The following is a 20,000-nucleotide window of genomic DNA, read 5'->3' on the forward strand; positions in this document are numbered from 1 at the left end:
GCACTGTTACCCGCGAATGTTGACCGACGACCTCCGTTGTTGTTGCCATTGCACGTTTTTCTTTTTGTGCTATATAACAAATCACTTAATGACTGGCTCCGACGGAAACAGTACAATTTGTTCCCCTCGAATTTTAATGTGTCCCTCGGCTGCGCCTCGGGGAAACATTGAAATTCTCGGGAAACAAAATAAACTGTTTCCCTCGGGACCAGTCATTAAGTGTTTACTGTTTGTTTAGCAGACAAACTTCAAACGTTGCAAAATTGCGCTTCCAGGGTTATCACAAAGTCTAACGATGACAAAAGATACAACTATTATCCCCTCTATGAGCTTGGTTGGGGACAGGACCTCGGTCAAAAAGGAGAAAAACTAAAAGCTATTACCATGTTCAAGGCCTTGAACAAAATGCCGTCTAAAGCTAAAATATTAGGTAGTTTAAGCACGCGACGTCGACGTTTTTCAGCCGCGGACGGCAACCGGAAGTGAGCTGTTTTCCCTTTAAACTTGTCTTGTCACTACCACCTTTATATTGCTAAGTATCTTTTCTCCATTAGAGATGATTAGGTTAAAAATCTGGGAGACACCACTGTCCTGACAGGCGAAATGTTTATTTTCGGTTATCGTCCTCGGCTCAAAGCACTCAAAGAACGCGACGCTCTCCTCGATTCAGTTTGAGGGATAGAGAGATGTATGGTTTATTCACGTGCTGATTATGGAGCTTAAGCACGCGCATTTTTGAGACGCGGACGGCAACCGGAAGAGAACATGTCGCTTGCCAGGACAGTGGTGTCTCCCACATTTTTACACCAATCATCTCTGATAGAGAAACGATACTTAGCAATGTAAATGTGGCTGTGTGAAGACAAGTTAAAAGGGAAACTGCGCACTTCCGGTTGCCGTCCCCGTCTCAAAACAGTACGTGCTTAACGTGTATTGCACAACGTGAAAAATATCACTCAAACCTCCACAATAGACACTCATTGCCCTAGTCCAAAACACGAAGTAGGGAACCGTAACTCTAGTCTGTTTCTTTCGTTCTTTTTTGCTACTAGTAATGCGTTTCGCAAAATGAAAACCCCCCCCCCCCCCCCACTCCCTTCGCCTATTAAGCCCTCATCAAACGTGGTTGAAATAAGTAAGCCCCCAGGAGGCTTAATAGAGAAATTACGGTACATGAAGAGGTCGTTTTAGAGAGGCTGTTCTTTGGGTCCAAAGGGCTGCTACGAAAGTTGTGACAATCCGAAAAAATGAAGACTGAGAGGTTTGGAAATCTACGATTTCTAAGCTATGCAGACTCATCATCACGCGACACACAGTTGTTAATCATATAATCATTTTTTTTATTAGAAGCAAATGACACTGTGGTTCACTTGTTACGAGCCTAAATAAAATGCACGTGTACATGCACGTATCCTATATATGTTCGTCACAAAAAAACCAACATGGCCAATTTGATACAGAACTTTCTTGTGTATTGTTTAAAATGAGACAAACATGCAAACATTTCAATAACCCTCTCTAAGTAGGTTGACCCGCCCATAAATAGAGGCGTATATCTTCCACACTGGGTTTTCATTTTTAGTGATTTAATTAAGACGCTGGATATAAGATTGAATAAAAAAATAGTTTCAATCCATTGCCATTTTCTCTAGCTTTAGTTATACAAAAAATACCATAAGCTCACGAATCTTGGTAAAGAATATACAGCATTACTATTGGATTTGCATTAATACAAAGACGTTTCTAGTCATTGAAGTAAAACTAAAATGTCGAGACACGTTAAGAACCCCAACTGGCAGGAGGCAACCAAATGGCTATTTACAAAGCGTGGTAGAATTGAATTCGGGCAACAGGAAACAAATCCAAACCAGAGGTTAGAGAGGGGTTTGAACCCGGAGAAACCGCATGCAATCCCAACGCCATAACGACTGGACCACGCCTTCCTTTTCTGAGATGTGGTAGAAATACCTCCGTTTACTCCCACAACTTATGGATACACCAAAAAAAGAGGTCCTTACCAAATACGAAAATGACAACATTACTGTGTGAGAAAAAAAACGCATTAACGCAGGCGTTGTTGTCTGGGACATCACAAAAGAGGAAGGTCTAATTGCGTAATCTCTTGTTAAAATCTTAAAATTTGCTAAAAGCACCCTCGAATTACTTCTTTAACACGTGACCTGCCTAAAAGGAGAACTGAAGTTAGTGAAAGCAAGCTATCAATAAAATAAGACAAAAAAAAACACGAAGGACTGTTTTAACTCTGAATACGTATTCCGTTGCTGTAAGGAATTTGCACACAGTACGCCACTGTTGGTTGCTTCCACAAAAAAGCAACAACAACAACAACAAACAGTCGCCTAAAGGTGTTTATCACGTTTAACATCCATGTCCTTGAGTTGAGTTTCAAAAAGAAACTAAAACCAAATAGTTTTGCCTGCGAGCGATGGGGAACTTGAAGCAACGTCGGCGTCCTAAGTTGAGACGTTCTGTCCTCGAGTAAATTGGGGCGAGAAGCTGAAGACCGGTCACATCGACGCAAGGGTGGGATTAGCGTTGTTTTAATTGAAATACACATCCTGTCTTTCCGCAGACACTCCAGTCTGGCCTTGACGACCCTCTCAAATTAAAATAAGGTCTTTTATCAGTTTGCAAACTAACCCATAGGGCGGTTACAAATTTACTTTAAAAAAGTTATACACTCGTTATTTCCTCTTCGAAAATCATCCGTTATTCATGCTTATCCACATTGTCTTCCACCTCACGGTACGTTCCAAACCCACCAATGATGGAGGGCCAAAAATTCCACACCGTCCATACCAGGTAAACGCCAAAGGAAATACTCCAAAAGACGGCAACGTGGAAAGGAAGTGGTATGGTGAGAGTCTCCCAGCCAAACTTCACACAGATGAGAACCTCTGTGGCCACAATTGCACTAACAACCCACGCCTGTTGACCAAACCGCTTGCAGGTGCTGCAACGTAGTAAAATGCCAACAGTTAATGAAGTAGTGAGGCGCTTCAGTTTTTCACTCTTGCAGAGGGAGCTTTCTGCAGGGGATTTGTTCCGGAAATTCGTCACAAAGTTTTTAAGAAATCATGCAGTCTTACCCTGCTCGGCAGACATAGCCTTGATTTCTCTCTCTAGTGAGAAGGAAACCTCTGCACGGATCTCCTCGATCTCGCCCAGAACTTTGGACGAATATTTAAACTCTTAACCGGTTTTAAACATGAAGACGCACTATAAAAGGAGTGGTACCTTAGACACATGCAAATAATTTATCAATCAACGGTGGACGCAACCGAGCTCTGTAATAATTTGTATAGTAAAAAAGCCTCTTATGGCAATGCGTCCGTAATATGTCATAAAATGTTATGTCGTTCTTTTTAAAATCCCCTGTCCCTTTTCCTCGCGCTAGAAATATCTTTTAGGGCTTCCGTCTCTGTGTTGCTGTTTGTTGGTCACCATCTTGGATAATTAATCAGTTGTCCTTGAAAGAATTCGACCAAAAGCAGAGCGTAAAGCGACCCCTTTTATAGTGCGTCTTCGTGTTTAAACCCGCTATAACCAGTTTAAATTTTAACGTTTGCCGAATGGCGGAAGAGTGGAAGCGACGTTGCATCAATGTCACTAAGAGAATGCGTGACAGAACATCGAGGGGATCTGTGCAGAGTAATGATCAAGGAAACCTCTGCTGGAGTGACAAGCAGGGTAGACTTTCAGAGTCCAGGTTGGACGTCTGAAACCTTAATTGTAGTACTAGTAATAGTTGACAGTACAACTACCCAAGCTTTGAAGCGTTTATCAATTCAGAGATCTTTCTCGAAAAGATTTCTGTGTCGTGCTTCTTAAAAGGTGCTTGTACGTCGGTAAAAACCGATCGCTTTGCTTCAAGTCAGTTGAGCCATTCAGCCATATTGTCCGAATGAAGTTCCACGGAGTTGAAATCCTGAACGCTCTAATTTCCCTGAGCTATCATCACATTGTTAACTCGCATTGATAACTTACTGCTCCTACGGAAATATTGCCTCAAATAAAATTCTTGCGGTCTCACCGGGAAAATAAGAGCTTAGCAAATAATTCAAACTTAACACATGATGTAACTTCCTCGCAGTGAGGATTAATATTTTCACACCTACGCAAGAAAAACTGCAGTAAACACAGGTAATTTCGAATGACTGTGAAATATAACGACTCTAACTATGAATGAAAAACCGCTGTTTAACATGTTTTTAATACAACTATTTCACAATCATTTATTCACTGTACGTGATATAGATGGAGTACAAACTAGCAACTGACCAGATTACAGATGGCTTGCTGGCTCAGATGGCAGAGCAGTGCAGCGAAATCACAAAGACATGGGTTCGAGTCCCATTCAAGTCTGGATTTTTTTTTTCTTCAGGCTTCCTTAGCAACTGCCATGATCATTCTCGCCTAGAGAAAAATAATTTCTCTCTTTGAATGACTTATTTGAACACCTTAACATTGTACATCATGAGTAATAAAACCCATTTACTCCGTACGAGCCTACAGTAGTTCTGACAAATCGAAGCTGATCATACAAGCTTTAATCTAATACTATCTCGCTGAAAGGCGCGTTTACAGGACAGAGGAAAAATGGCACGGGTCTGATGAAAAGTGGAGTGGTTCCAATCATTTTTGTAAAGAAACAGTGAACTTTTCTCCGTTCCGCAACGGGACCATAAGCGCCTATGGTCCCGTAGCAGAAGAAGAAAAAAGAAGACAAAAGAGCCGTGGTTATTCCGATTAGGCCTTGCTAATTAGGTATTGTTATGTTCGCTTTGTTCTTTTGTTTTATGAACATTAATTACTTCGGATCCGGTATATTAAAGACCACCCAAAAGGTCCTTTTTAGTGACGCGTTCAATGGCTGCTCGAGTTCCAAAGTGTAGAAGGCCAAAGAAAACAGATTAACTGAGGCGTGAATCGACTATCAATTTTTGAAATGAAAGGAAAGAAAGTATTTCCTCGAAAGGTCTGACCAAAAACCAATTTGCAGAGATTTTACTTTACCAAAGCATCGAAGAACTCCGCTCAAGGTGCAGCATTAGAGGATGACCTCCTGGATCCCAGTAAGCGAGTTAGTGCCCAGGACCACAATGATGCCTCTAGGGAATTTCTCTGCTAGAGGAAAATCTAAATATATTAACGAGCAACTCATGGCTTCTACACAGCATAAAATATTCTTCATTCCAACATCTTCTCACTGATAGAGGGACATTTTAAATATTTTCATAGAACAGGATTTCAAGCCCAAAACGGCGGACCAATTTCCGACAATATTATCGTGATGTGCAGGATGCGTTCACTTTGACGTCTTTACGAAGACGCTTTTGGTTGTCTTGACTTCGGTCAATCTGAGGTTGAGGAGCAAGTGTGGAACGGAGTGTGTGTTTAACCGTTTTTTGAAAGGGTCTACGGAGAATTAATGATCTAGAGCATCATTTTACTTACGGGTCATCCATGTAACGGAATGTCTCGTTGAGTGCGACAGCGCCAATGCAAAGAAAGAGTAACAAACGAGCTTGCATGAGAAAGTGGGGAGGAGGGATCCACAAAATGAACTTGAGGTAAAACAGGTTTAGTTCCGCAATAAGAAACTGAAAGAGGAAAATGAGATCTAGTTTTAGATGAGATGCACTCCATTTGTAATGAAAGTTATGCTTCGCCGAAGGCGAGGTCAATTTCGGTGAATAAAAACCGATGTTCACCGAGCCTGAGATGAATAATTGTTTTAGTTTAATTACACAGGTGATTATTTTTTTGAAAAATATGCATTTTCTTCAAATCAATTCTTTGCTTCGTCTGTCACCTTGAGTAAAGGGGCGTTTTCCATTTACAAAAAATTCCGGAAATTTCGGTGGAAATTTCCATCGGGTGAAAAACGTGTTCCATTTAACTCACGTCCGTTCGCCGCCCAGTGATTGCGATTTTACGCGCCAAAATTTAAAAATGTGGCCTTGAATAGCCTGGAAGTGGTAAGACCTTTCAAAAGTTGTAAATGGAACACACATTTCCATCGGAAAGTTTCCAACGGGAAAACAGGACTACCTTTGCAGAAGTTCCGTTTATTCCGGAAATTTTCCAGGGGAACGAACCAAAAACGTGTGTTCCATTTACATCCCAACCGGAATTTCCGGAATTTCTTGGTAAATGGAAAACGCCCATGGGCTTGCGGCCATTTTGAAATTTTAGGTGATTATCGCATAATTATCACCTTTTAAAAAAACCATTTAGGTGATTATCGCGTAATTATCACCTCAGGTGCAACCAATCAGCACAGGGAATTTTCATTAATCACCTACATAATTACACTAATATGAATTAACCCCAGTTAATTGAATAGAGAGTTTTCTTTATCAAACACCTTATTCCAAAATGGCCGCCACTTAAGTATTCTTTTGTTTCCTAGCAAATTGGCCCTGTTGGCCTCGCTTTCAAAAGTAAAATTCAAGAGACGATTTAACCTAGAACGAGGCCAAGTGGGCCAATTTGCAATCAAACAAAAGAATACTTAAATGGCGGCCATTTTGAAATAAGGTGTGATTTGGGGATACTCGGAAAAAATTTGAGTGCTCGTTTGCAGGAGTCGAACCTACGACCTTCCGATTACTAGTTCTGATGCTCTACCCCTAAGATATTGGGAATGATCGGAAAACTCCGAGTGCTCCTTTGCAGGAGTCGAACCTATAAAAACTTCCGACTACTAGTTCGGATACTCTTCCGCTGAGATATAGGGGATGATCGGAAAAATCCGAGTGTTCCTTTGCAGGAGTCGAACCTACGACCTTCCGATTACTAGTTCGGATGCTCTTCCGCAAAGCTATAGGGGATGATCGGAAAAATCCGAGTGCTCCTTTGCAGGAGTCGAACCTATAAAACCTTCCGATTACTAGGTCGGATGCTCTTCCGCTGGGCTATAGGGAATGATCGGAAAAATCCGAGTGCTCCTTTGCAGGAGTCGAACCTATAAAACCTTCCGATTACTAGGTCGGATGCTCTTCCGCTGGGCTATAGGGAATGATCGGAAAAATCCGAGTTCTCCATTTTTAGGAGTCGAACCTACGACCTTAAGACTACTACTTCGGATGCTCTTCCACAGAGGTATAGGGGATGATCGGAAAAATCCGAGTGTTCCTTTGCAGGAGTCGAACCTACGACCTTCCGATTACTAGTTCGGATGCCCTTCCGCAAAGCTATAGGGGATGATCGGAAAAATCCGAGTGCTCCTTTGCAGGAGTCGAACCTATAAAACCTTCCGATTACTAGATCGGATGCTCTTCCGCTGAGCTATAGGGAATGATCGGAAAAATCCGAGTTCTCCATTTTTAGGAGTCGAACCTACGACCTTAAGACTACTAGTTCGGATGCTCTTCCACTGAGCTATAGGAAACCCGTGCAGGGGAAGAAGTGCACTCCACTTGGTTAGTCTTGTGGCTTGATAGTGGACGCCGCAACTCCTCTACCAAAGCCACGACTTGAACACCTCTTACTGCGTAAACCCTAAGCAAAAGTTGACCTTGTTAAGTGTTTTGACTCAAGTAATTCTGGGCACTTTTAAAACCGTAACAAATGAAGATATCTGCATATAAAAGGAAAATAGCGCAATTACCGAAGGATTTACTAAAAAGACCAACATGGCGGTGGTCACATTTTTTTACAGGCATACCAACATAACTGCCATTATGCAATGTGAAAAACATGTCACAATGGAATCGCTCCAGGGACGGGTAAAAAGAGATACATACCACAGCGGTGATTCCACTCACTGCAAGCCATCTTCTCAGGCTTGCAGTGGCTTTCCAGTCATATGACGTCCAGGAATACGGAGTAAATTGTTCGGCCACTCTTTTAAGTTTACCGCTAAATTAAGAAAGATGAACAAATTTGTGAACGAATGCTGAATGTATTCACAACAATTTTGAACGTTTCTTCATCGCACTAGGCACATAATTTTCAAGTAGCAACCTTTGAAAAGTCGGTAGGCTTCAGTTGCTTTATCGAACAGCAATATTATTATTGGTATACCTTAATTAGTGCTCCATCGCTAGAACGGCTAGAAACTTAACGTTTCTTTCCTTTCCTTTCCTTACCCATGGCGTGCCACGTGCCATGGGTGAAAACTCACAAGGGAAACAACAACTTGAACTTTTGACTCGCACGTGATCAAGTTGTGCACCAAGAAACCGCGGCAAATTTGGATAACAGCCCGCGTCAAGGAAAAAAAACTCTTCTGCTGTCATGGCAGCGAAACGCTTTCAAACCATAACTAAAGAGGAAGTTATTGTATTTTTGAGTTGGGAGGTACAAAAAAAAAAAAACAGTTAATGTCTGACCCCACGGGAAACAGTGAGTTTTGTTTCCCCTTGACCCTCAATGTTCCCGGAGGCGACAGGGGTCTCGGGGAAACCAAATTTGGGTCAGTCATTAGGAACTTTAAGATCTACTACGGCGACGTCGACGAAGACTTCACTTCAAAATGTAACTTTGCACAATCCTAACGCTGTCGCGATTATTTCATCTCGTTTGCTTCGTGCAATGTGGGCGAATTACCCTAAAATTACATTTACACGAGCAGTTTCGGAGTAAAAATATAGAATGAAAGATTTGCATTTGTACACTCACTTTCAAGATGTTGTTATGCAGAATACAGCAAAAAAATGCGTGCTGCACAATCATTTTTCCTTTTTTAACCAATGGTATTATTGCTTTTTGGCGTTGTCGTAGTTTTTTTTTTTTTTTTTTTTTTTTTTGCTGGAAAGTGATCACACGGCCAAGATGAAACTTTATGCAAAGTAAAAAATATATACTGTAGTGCAGAATTAGAGCCAGCTCTGAATCCGCAGAACAGAATTTTAAGTGTCTATTCTTCTAGCACCGGGGCGCTAATCGGGGACACTGTATAATTGAAATCAACTTAAATTAGAGCGGTGTCGAAAGTAATTAGCGAATTACTTTGGTTTTGCATTACTTCACTCAATAATTGGTTCAAAGTTCTCGCGCCATTTTTTCAACCAATCAGAAGTGAAAGCAAAACCAATAGTGGCTCGCGCGTGCACATTTTCCCGCGCTTTGTGTCGGCTACGTGTTATTACTTCGACTTTTGATTGGTTTACTGGATTGTCTCCGTCCTTTTTGATTGACAAAAGTACTTAATTGGCTATGGTTTTATATAAATCAAATCAATCGTTGGTTTGGGGGAGAGGAAAAAAACCGCAGTTCCCGGATCAAAACCCCTCAGAGCAGATTAGAAACCAACAAACTCAACCCACATAATTCATACCAAGTCTGGGAATTGTACCCAGGCCACATGGGTGGGATGCGAGGGCTCTCATCACTGCACCAGCCCTGCTCCCCACAGGAAAATGTTACACAAATCAACTTATGTCCTGAAATCGAGGTCATCAGATGCACACCCAAGTTTGATATCCAACAGGAAGTGCCCCTCTAAGTCTAAGTACTTGCTACCTATTTCTAGCAACGAGGTAAGTGTAAGATTGAACGCTATTTTTAGGTGAGGACAAATACAGCTATTTATCATAAGGCCGTACGGCCCCAAGCACGCTTTCACTTTAAAACTACTGGGAAAATCCCCGTATGAGGGCCGTACGCATTAGCACGATAGGAACACGTACTGCTCCGTGCGATGCGATTTAAGAGGTTTTCGTCGCTTTCAAACATCCAAGTTATTTACGGCCAGAAAAGCAAATGCAAATAATCCATTGTACCTTAGATAAATTTTCTATGCAAATTTTTGTTACTTATTTTGTCCAAACTTCATCTTCTGAGTGCTCATGAATAGTGTAAAGAGCCCATATCATATGATAAAATGCTTATTGACTGAGTTTTGGTCGAGCTGGACAGGAAAATATTTGGCCCTTGGTCACAGCGCACGGCATACGCCACGACCTCGGGCCAAATATTTTGCCGTCGGGCCCTCCCGCTCAGTCAATAAGTACATAGTATGTTCACTTGAGGACTGGAGTTTAGGGATCACCTGGTGACATTAATTGTTGGTAATCCCAGACAAGAGTGATGCTGAAGTTGGGAAAAGAACAATGGGACACTATGCTTACCAAAATCACCGTGCATCTAAAATTAATACCCTGTGCGTGCATTTCTGAACACATCTGCACAAATCAAATCAAAGCTGCTTGGGAACATCACCAAGTTTACTTATCATTGTTCCTGCCAGGAACCAGGCTCCACATGTAGTCCAATAATAATTATTAATTAAAAACAAAAGAGATTTCATGCAAACCTGTATGATGGAATGCTCCACAGTCCTCTCCAGTGATATGGCTGAGGAAAAAAAGAAAAAATCAGAACAATGTACAAGATGTACCGTGAGCAACTAAAAATAATAAATGGTGGCTCAAGGTCTTTCATTCACAATAATTATGTTTAGGATAATCTGAGTATTGAGGGAATTGGAAAATGTGATATATTAACAATGCACACATTTCCCTTTCAAGAATGTTGGGGGAAATCTCCTTAAAAGGACAGTTTAAGTGATGTGTCAAACATGCACACATGTAAGTTACTGAATATCTTAATTACAGTAATTATTATAATAATGATCTAAAAGGGCTTTTGGTATAGTGAACCAGAATGGTCCATTGTTATGAAGACAGAGGTGGCAAGGATCTTTATGCCATTGTGCTGGGTTGAAATTTCCCTCTAACCACTGGCTAGATCTTATACTGACTTCCACAACAATACTGTAATTATTTAAATGAAGTTAAATGCAGTTTAACTGAGTTAGCAACTAGGAGCGACTACAGCAAGAGAAAATGAGGGGACAGAGAGGGAGGCTCAGGGCGTTGGCAGGGATATGTTATGTCCACGAAAGTTATTTTTAGACGAGCGAAAGTCTTTGTTCTAGCGAAAGTCTGTCTTCCGAGACGTCCGCATGCAGTTTCGCCTCGCTCTCAGGTTCTTAGTGAAAAGAGAAAATGACGGCGCACGTGAAAGGCTAATGAATATTTATTTTCTTTCAAACATCGGACCGAGGTTGACCTGCATGCGGACGTCTCGGAAGACCTCCGCTCGTCTAAAAATAACTTTCGTGGACATGACATATCCCAAGGGCTGGACCGGGAGCCTCCCTCTCTGTCCCCTCATTTTCTCTTGACTACAGTCAATTGTTGTCAGTGGTTTTGTTATATTTGCGCATGTGTTGGATTTGTGTTGTACAACTTATTGATCGGTGTCGTGGGAAGGAGCATTTCATGTGCAAGTGGAGCATTTATTAGCTTTTTTCCTTCTCTCCCTCTTCCCCTCCCCACCCCCTTCTACTTTCCATTTCCACAGTGTGATGGGTGCCTGTCTTGTGCCTGTTTGTCAGGTTTTGCCAGCCATTGGTGCAGTCTCCATTTTGGATCTGGCTGCCAATAGTGGAAGCTCCAGGATGTCCCAGGCACTCCACTTAGCAACGCAGTTGTTAAATGAGGTTAAATGTAATTATTTAGCGTACATCTAGTTAACAACAGGAGCAATCATGTGCCAGTTCTGCTTTCCTGTGCTTGCAGAAAAGCATTGTGGTTGTGTACCAAAAACGAATATTGACTTGTTTGCGGTGAGAGCACATTCAGCCATTGTTTTCCCCTTCCCTTCCCCTTTTTGCACTGTGTGATGGGTACAAATGTACAGGTATCTGGCTCTTGTTCTGCAGGGAAGCTCATGGCTGGGTTGCCAAGATTTCCCAGCCATGGAAGGAGTCTCCATCAAGGAGTTGGCTGCCAATTGAATAGTGGAAGCTCCTGGATGTTTCTCAGGCACTCAACCTCCACTTAGCAACAGCACTGTTTTAGTATCATGGTGGTCTGGTAGTATCAAGTTCATAGGCAGCAAGGAAATGTGGTTGTGCTTTGTAAATGGCCTACTTCTTCCTTGTTTAGCTTCTTAACCAATGATGTCATGTTTGGTTTGAATTGTTTCTTTGAGATGACTGATCGGAAGTGGTCATGCTGAATAATTAGCTGAATACAAAGTGGCTTTGTGTACTTCCACTAAAGCTTGCAGTAATGTACTATTAGAAGAAGGGCTGATTAATTAGGGTGGTCGCAAGGACAGAGTCACAAGAAAAAGAACATGGAGTAGATGACTTCTAGCCTCTGCCCATTTCCCAAATTAAGCACAGTATCCAGTAGAATATTACATGTACCTTATTTCCTAGATATTCACAAGTCTTCATTCCAAAATAGGCTCCCAAACCATTGCAGACAAGAACATCCATAATCCACTATTAAACAAAGATCAAATCAAAATTGCATGAAAAACAAAGTGGCCAGAAAGACTGTACAATGTAAATTATAAGAAGTAAGCCGACTTACATGGTCCCACCAGCACTCACAGAAGTTTGGCAATTGATGTTCCAGGGAATATTCAAGTACTTCAAAAAGAACGCTTAAGGTGATTCCTTAGTAATAGAAGTTGTCGTAAGATTTTTTTAAAACTTTTCTCGATTGTTCCCTATATTATGGTGACTCGAAATGTGCAATTAAAAAAGTAGGTCACCAAGCTCGTTTGAGAGACATAACTTGCTCAAGTTACTCATTTAATCATTGCGCCTTCATCTATCAAGGACAAGTTTATTCCATCGGTTCAGGCTACGTTTTGCACGAACAGGAAGCACAGCTTTGACGTAATTCTTGAAATAACAAAACAGGTGAATTGTGTTGCTCAAAAGGAATAATTTAATGTTTGTTTTATGGCACAGGCACAAGTCTTGAAAAGGCACTGACTACAAATGTTCTTCGGGTGCGTGATCTCGAGGAGACAATTTTGTGTCCACGAGTGATGGCTACGAATACTATCTTTCCTGTAACTTTTTTTTCTGACGTAAATTTTTTGTAATTTTTTTACAGCGCAAAGAAGATGAGTAAGAGAATAAAATTATGCCAAAAAAAAGATAGGTCACCAACCTCGTTTAGGAGAAAACAGAAAGCAAACCAAGCTCGACCCCTCGACAACACGTCTCCCCGATAGCGCGGTTTCACTTTCACAGTCGGACTTAAATCTTCTTTAGCATTATCAAGGCTATCACTCGACTTTTTGTTTTGTGAGAGTCCAAAACGTTTCTTGTTTTGCTCTTTACTGCTGTGCTCTGAAAACGGCCATTCTTCTTTCTAGCGAGCTTTCCTTCACGAAAGGTCGGCATTTTGAAATGTTTTTGGCCACGTTCGATATATCAATATTCACACATTGGTACGAGTCTTTATGGTTAAATTTAAACATTGTTTTGTTTAGAAATATCCGTTGAGACTTGTGAGACAAAGAGCCATGAAATTTGACCATAAAGCCTCTTAGCCATACCTGAATACGAACGGGGCTTACACTGTGTTATGCGCAGAACAGGATGCGCAGTGCAATACTAGGGAATCACCTTAATATAGTTATCAACCAGTAATCATGAAGAATAAGAGCCTGCACACACACACCAAAAAAACAGGTATCAGTAAATTCAAACAATTACTTTGTGGGACATTAAAAAATGACAAAAATGAATGAGTAATGGCAAAAAGTTACATCTACAGAGGAAGATTACATGTACAGTACATGTACCTTAGCCCGCCAACCAAAGAAATGAAATGGAAGGAATACATCACACTTTTCCTGTAAAAAACAATTGATTAACACAATACGTACAGTCAGAGCTACATGTAGGAAACTCGCAAAAGAAAAGCAACTAACAAATGTTAAATTATTAATAAAAGTTCCCCAATGATGACAATTAGACTAGGCCTGAAACTTTTTCCTCGGTCATGGGGAAGAAGAGAAAACACTATTTACCCACGTAAGGTATCGAAAGGTATATTTGGACGTCTCGCTCAAATTTTTTGCTTTTGCAAATCTTGAATCGGCGGGCCGTTAAGTAAATTTTCCCAAAAAGAAATTCTGAAAAATTAATTTTAAAACCGTTAAAATCGCTTTTCTTTATTTCCCACCATAAATGCACAAAAGGATTGACGTATCATGTAAGTCACGTGAAATGATTGGGTGTAGATTGACAGCCTTCACGCGCCACCTGCCACCTTAGCACGTGCCTAGACGCTGATTGCCTCATGATCAGCACAATTGGCTTTCAACTATGGGGCAGAGTTATTCAGCAGACCGCAAACTGCACACAAAATCTTCAAGCTTGATTTTCTAGGGGTTTATTAGCGTGCCAAAATTACAACTTCTTGGACCTCCCGTCCCCATGGGTTTTAAGATATTGCTTCCAAATTTCAGTTCTTAGACTAATAGATGATTACACTACCCCAAATACAGTGTGAGGCATTTTTTGTTTGTCTTCAGAGACTGATTTTACGACAATTTTTCTGCCCAAATTAAGAATGAAATGACAGTTTCGACTTTGGTGCGTGATATTTCCTTCAATTCCTAACATATCAAAAATTCCTCACAAGGTATTGAAGTGCATTCATCGGTGACTAAGAAGCAACAAAGTGCGGTTATTTTTGCAATAAAGTGAAGGGGCAGGAGCTTCTGCAGCAGACTCGGTCATTCTGAGTTTGAGCCCTCAAAACTAAAAGGCAATAATAAATAACGAAAAACTAAAACTTTATTCAAATAATTCAATCTATTAGCTTTAATATGATATTTAGTTTGACCCTATACAAAAAACTGTGCCGCAACAATTTTATTTTTCCGCGGACACCTCATTTTCCTTTACAGAGACCTTAACCCATTGACTCATACATGTAGGTCACCCATCCAGGTATTAAGCCCATCCAACAGGACTTAACTTTGGTGGACAAACCGAAATCAGTAACTGTATTTTCCTTTGGGCAAGCCATGCACCATAACATGAGATTAAGGCCAGGTGTGGCAGCAAGCCAGTCCACGATGGTGTCCAAATGCTGAAATTGTATGGCATCACGATCAATACTTGAGGGACATCCCGTGGGACTGACACGATTAGAATTTGTTCTCTAAGTTGTCGACCACAATAAAAAATTTACTATTAATATCACTGAAATGGATGCTACCTACAAGAAAATTGAGAAAGACTCCTTTTGGGTGCCCTGGAGTATACAGTCTGCATACGACTGCTCTGGCAGTGGTTTTCCTAAGTCTGGCATCATCAACTCACGTCTGAAAATGGGATAAAGCATACCTCCATTAAAGTTCTATAAATTGATTTCTATAAAATAATATCCACAACTGTTTCTGTCCTTTTTGTGTGAGTGTGTGAGTGTATAGTATGTTGAAGTATACCTGATGTAAACAGGAGCCCATTACCCGGAGCCTCCATCTTCCATATTAACCCTCTGAGTCAACCCTGTCCCGTATCTTTCTATTTTTAGACATACGTATGTGACGTATGTGAACCACTTCACATATGTCCTCAGTCACATACGTCACATACGTCAAAATAGAAAGAAACGGGACAGGGTTGACTCAAGGGTACAATACAGATGGAAGCTCCGGGTAATGGGCTCCTGATGAAAACTAGTTCTTAAGAAAAACATATCACCACGGCTTATATTACAGTGTACTTCAATCGAGGCTGGAGTAAATACAAGTTTTTCTTTTAACAGCATTTATCCATGCACGGTATAAATTCGCATTTTTGGGAAACAATGAAAGCCGACGGTGGGGTCAGGGTTTTTCTTCGCCTGATTGTGGCACCCCACGACATTGACACAGTGAGGCATTTCGCTCAGACAAGGCAGGCAGAGCAACCGTAACACGTCATCAGCCAATGGTGCTTTGCGGCTCCATTCAAGATGGTGACCGCGGAATTTAAAAATGGCGGCCAAGCGCTTCTTTTCAAAGGTCAAAAAATCAAAGTAAGCATGTTAAGACTACATTTGCTTTCAGAGTGGAGGATCCCTTTAATTAACCGCTAGATTAATTCCATATTCTACAGTACGGCCCGCTGTACAGCCCGCTAAATTTAAAATTTCGATAAAACATCATCTAGCGAGTTTTTCATGTCATTTCTGTTGCATAAACTTGTACTGAAAACTGTTTGAATCTTGCAAGCAACTATTTCAAACTTAACAGCCAAGAAGATTTAGTTTTTGGAATTTTGGGACGGCAATCTTTGTGGCAGTTGAACCTTCCGCTTGACTTTGACTAGTTTCCTTGCCCGCGCGCCGGATTAACCTCAGAGATATAATAAATATCTTACTAACCTCGTTTTCTCGGTCCGTACTGTAAGTTACGGATCCTCGTTTTTTCCCGTTGATTTATGGCCCAAGCGCGAAGCGCGCGGGCCATAAATCAACGGGAAAAAACTCGGTCCGTAACTTACAGTACGGACCTCGAACTCGGTTAGTAAGAGGTATTTAAGAACTAACAATGGTTAATTGTGCGCACCCCATGATGGCACCAAGAGTAAATTAATGAACTTTTACTTCAAAGCACAAACCCAAATTTTAAGGAGTAAACAACAAAAAATTGGCAATAGCTTAGGTGACGTTTCCGGGTACAAGCTTCGTATCTTTCTTCTTGTAACACTTCCGAGGGCTTGAAAATGCAAGATTAAGGCGTATTGAGACATTCCATTTTTTATCTGCACCCTCCTATGGAAGGCATTTTTTTGAAATGTCAAGAAGGACCCTGTCGGAATCTGGATTTTCTGCTCCAGTTTAAAGGGTCGGAATCGGGAGTCTTTGTTCTATACAAAAACGGGCCTGTTGGAATCAAGCTTCAGAATAAAAGGAGCCTGTCGGAATCTAACGTCAGAGGTTAAAGGGACTTCTAGGAATCTCAATTCAGAGCAACAAGGACCTGTCGGAAAAATGACTTCCATAGGGGGGCGTGCGGATAAAAAATGGAATGTCCCATTCAGAAGGGCTGCAACTTTTCATTTCCTCTGTATTGAGAATTTCTCCAAAAAGACTGGCATCCATATCACTTTTGCTAGCTATTAAAGGAGAAACCTTTTTTTTTCTCTTGCGCCGCAATACGATCAAGGAGGTAATACGAGGAATTGTTTAATGGCAGTTCTGTAATACAACTTAGGCGAACGTCCAGGTGTTTGTACTCAACTCCGTACACCAACACCGAAAATCGATCGACATAAACAATTAACTTTCATCCCTAGTGACAACCACAAGTATTCTTCATGTTCATAAGAGGGGTTTTGATCTCTTTTTTTGCGAACAGAAAAAGCAGGTTCATCGTCTAGGATTTTCAAGCAAAAACGTTTCCCATCCATCAGCCGCCATTTTCAACTTGCCTTTGGCCGGGCGCCCTCGGAAACTCGACAGGTGACGTCACTTTTGATTCACGTGAAGACGACTGGGAACGAGGCTGGATAGCAATGATCCAAAATGGAATGAACGAGTGACACTGGTGACAGAAAGCCTTTTTTCAGATGTATATTTCATATTACCGTGTATTTCGTAAAGAAATAACCCTAACCCTAACCTCGGACTATTTCGAGAAAAAGAAAACAAATGTAAGACTTAAAAAACTGTTTCTCATGATTTAAAGTGCCCCTGTGATAAAAAAAATCACTTCCTTTCTTTCTTCAAATTTTGAAAGTGTGTTTGCTTAACACCTGACTGGCAAAATTTTGAGCTTTACTCCCGTTCAGAAGTAAACGATTGGATCTCAGAGGGTTGGATCCAGGGTAAAGTGATGGGAAAGGCTCACTAGCTTAAAAGTTTCAGCGTGTGAACGCAGCGTCTTATATATGCAAGACGCGAGTTTAAAAGTCTGAAAGCCCAAAAATCCCGTGCTGCATATTGATCAATTAATTAATTCTGCGGCGTACATTCACACATTGCATTCTAAAACTAGTGAGCCTCTGACACTATTTTCTCCTTGATTCAGCTTTCTCAAAATCTTAAAGTACAGGTAAAGGTAAAGGTCCTTATTGTTACGAGGGTAACACGTGACAGTCAAGTCGAGTTACTGTTGAACTTGTGGCCCTCAGTGCGCGCCTCTTACCAAACCACCAAACCCCCCCCCCCCTTTCCTCCGTCAATGCTCCGTCAGTACGAGTATTACCCCCCTTCCTCCGTCAATTCTCCGTTTTACTGGTATTTAAAGCTACAGCTACACAGATCAGACGAAAGTCGAAACAAAACGGTCGATCGAATGACGGGGATTGAACAAGCGACCCTCCAAGCTCAGAAGGCCGCGCACTAACCGACTGAGCAACGACTGCCTCCAAAGCATAATGATTCCAGTCAAAATAAAGAGGTGTCTTTTTAAATCAAGGCTAAGTCTTTGGTCGCTTAGTGTTTAGTTAACATAGTTTTGAAATCTGCGCCGGAGATACACGTGGAAATCTCCTGGATCGAGACATTTGGCGATCACAGATTGATAATATCATGGTAAGATCAAGATACCGCAACAGCGTGAAAGACGGTGCTGCTTATCCAGGCGCTGACTGTGACTCACATCATAACCTCGTGGTGATGAAGGTGAAAGTAAAATTGAAAAGAGCACAAGGTGCAAAGAAGATACCAAGGTGGAACAGGGAGACGTTAAGGAACGAATCTGGAACGAATTTTAAGGAAGACCTAGACAAACTTATTAAGGAGAAGAGCAAAAATTGCAATGAACTAGACAGCTGGAACCATCACAAGTGTATTAAAGCTTGACCAATCTAATTATCATGCATATTTTTATTTGAAGGGAAGCATTTGTCCAATGTCCATGAAACTTAGCAGAAAGTCTTTTTATCGGTGTTGTTATTAATTTGCCAAAATATTTTGCATCGCATTTCGGTCACGTGACCCTAAAACAACTTATAACGTTTATAAACTTTACTCAAAAATGGGGAACATTTATATACTTCAAAATTTTGAAAACGTTTGGCATTAACACGTTTAGTACAACTGTGCCTACCGAATGCTGCCTTTTAATGTGGTACTCCGTATTTACCTTTTAAGATATTTGTATGTCTATCATGTCAGGTGACCTATTTTCCTCAATTGGTCATTGCTCTTAACATGTGGACATGATTAAAAGGGGGCATGACAAAGCCATTAGAAGGGGTCATCGAATAATCAAGAAACAAGATGGATATAATGTAGCTGAATGTTCCCCATTCTTGATTAAAAAGATAACTGTTGTAAGTCGATTTCGGGTCACGTGATAAGAATGTGGTACGGGACATTTTGGAAAAGTTATAACAATACCGATAAATATCTGCCTGCTAAATTTCATAGGCCCTGGACAAAATGCTTTCCCTTCAAATAAAAATATGCATAATAATTAGACTGGTCAAGCCTTAATAATCTTGAGATCTAAAGAGAGCTATAATAAGAAGTGGCGACGAAGAACATTGGTTATGAAGCTGTTAGAAAGGCAAACAAACCTTGGGTTACAGAACAGATGCTAGGTAAGATGGAAGAAGGGAGGAATCGGAACAATGTGAACTCGGAGAACGGGAGACGTATTAATAGGAAATTAAACAAGTGATGTCGAGAGTTTTGTGAGTGCTCTCGCATCTCGTACCATTTCTTGCTAAATCGATTGAAATAAATCAGTTTTTGGCATTCTTTCAACGTCTTCCAAAAAAGGAAGCTTTCTTTTAACGAATATGAAACATCAAACAACAAAAATATTTTTTTTATGGCATTCTTAATAAACATTTTCCTAACAGTATGGATTTTGGAGTAACGTTATGAAGCATCACTCACGGTCTGAAATCCAAATCATAAAACGATGATTTTAACCAAATTTCAGTATTGTGACATTATATTTATGCATTGGAGAGTACATTATAAGAACATTTCCAAAATAACAAATGGTAGCCACATGTTAAATACTACGAGAGTTATAACCGTTCCAAGCAGATTTGCTACTCTCATATAATGATTGTAGCTTCGTAGAGCAACGGACAGCGCACGTGCACGTGCTAGATGGTGGGAAAACGAGTGCCAGCAAATGGAATAACTAGAAAGAATGGAAGGCCAGAATTGGTTTATATGAAAGTAAACTAACTTATCCAAGAGACACGGGGAGGAAAGAAAGAGGTTAGCGTTTAAAGCAAGAAGGGTGTC

At 40.8% G+C, this 20,000-nt stretch overlaps 1 protein-coding gene and 1 pseudogene across 2 annotated transcripts in view; both read right to left on the reverse strand.

Annotated features, from left to right (window-relative positions):
* LOC138014243 (uncharacterized) overlaps positions 1-20,000 on the reverse strand; it is a 185,949-nt gene that overhangs the window by 72,992 nt on the left and 92,957 nt on the right. The gene's annotated exons all lie outside the window — the stretch shown is intronic.
* On the reverse strand, positions 1,320-15,290 carry LOC138059695 (phosphatidylserine synthase 2-like; annotated as a pseudogene).

The sequence above is a fragment of the Montipora capricornis genome, chromosome 8 (genome assembly GCF_036669925.1).
Source record: "Montipora capricornis isolate CH-2021 chromosome 8, ASM3666992v2, whole genome shotgun sequence".
NCBI lineage: Eukaryota > Metazoa > Cnidaria > Anthozoa > Scleractinia > Acroporidae > Montipora > Montipora capricornis.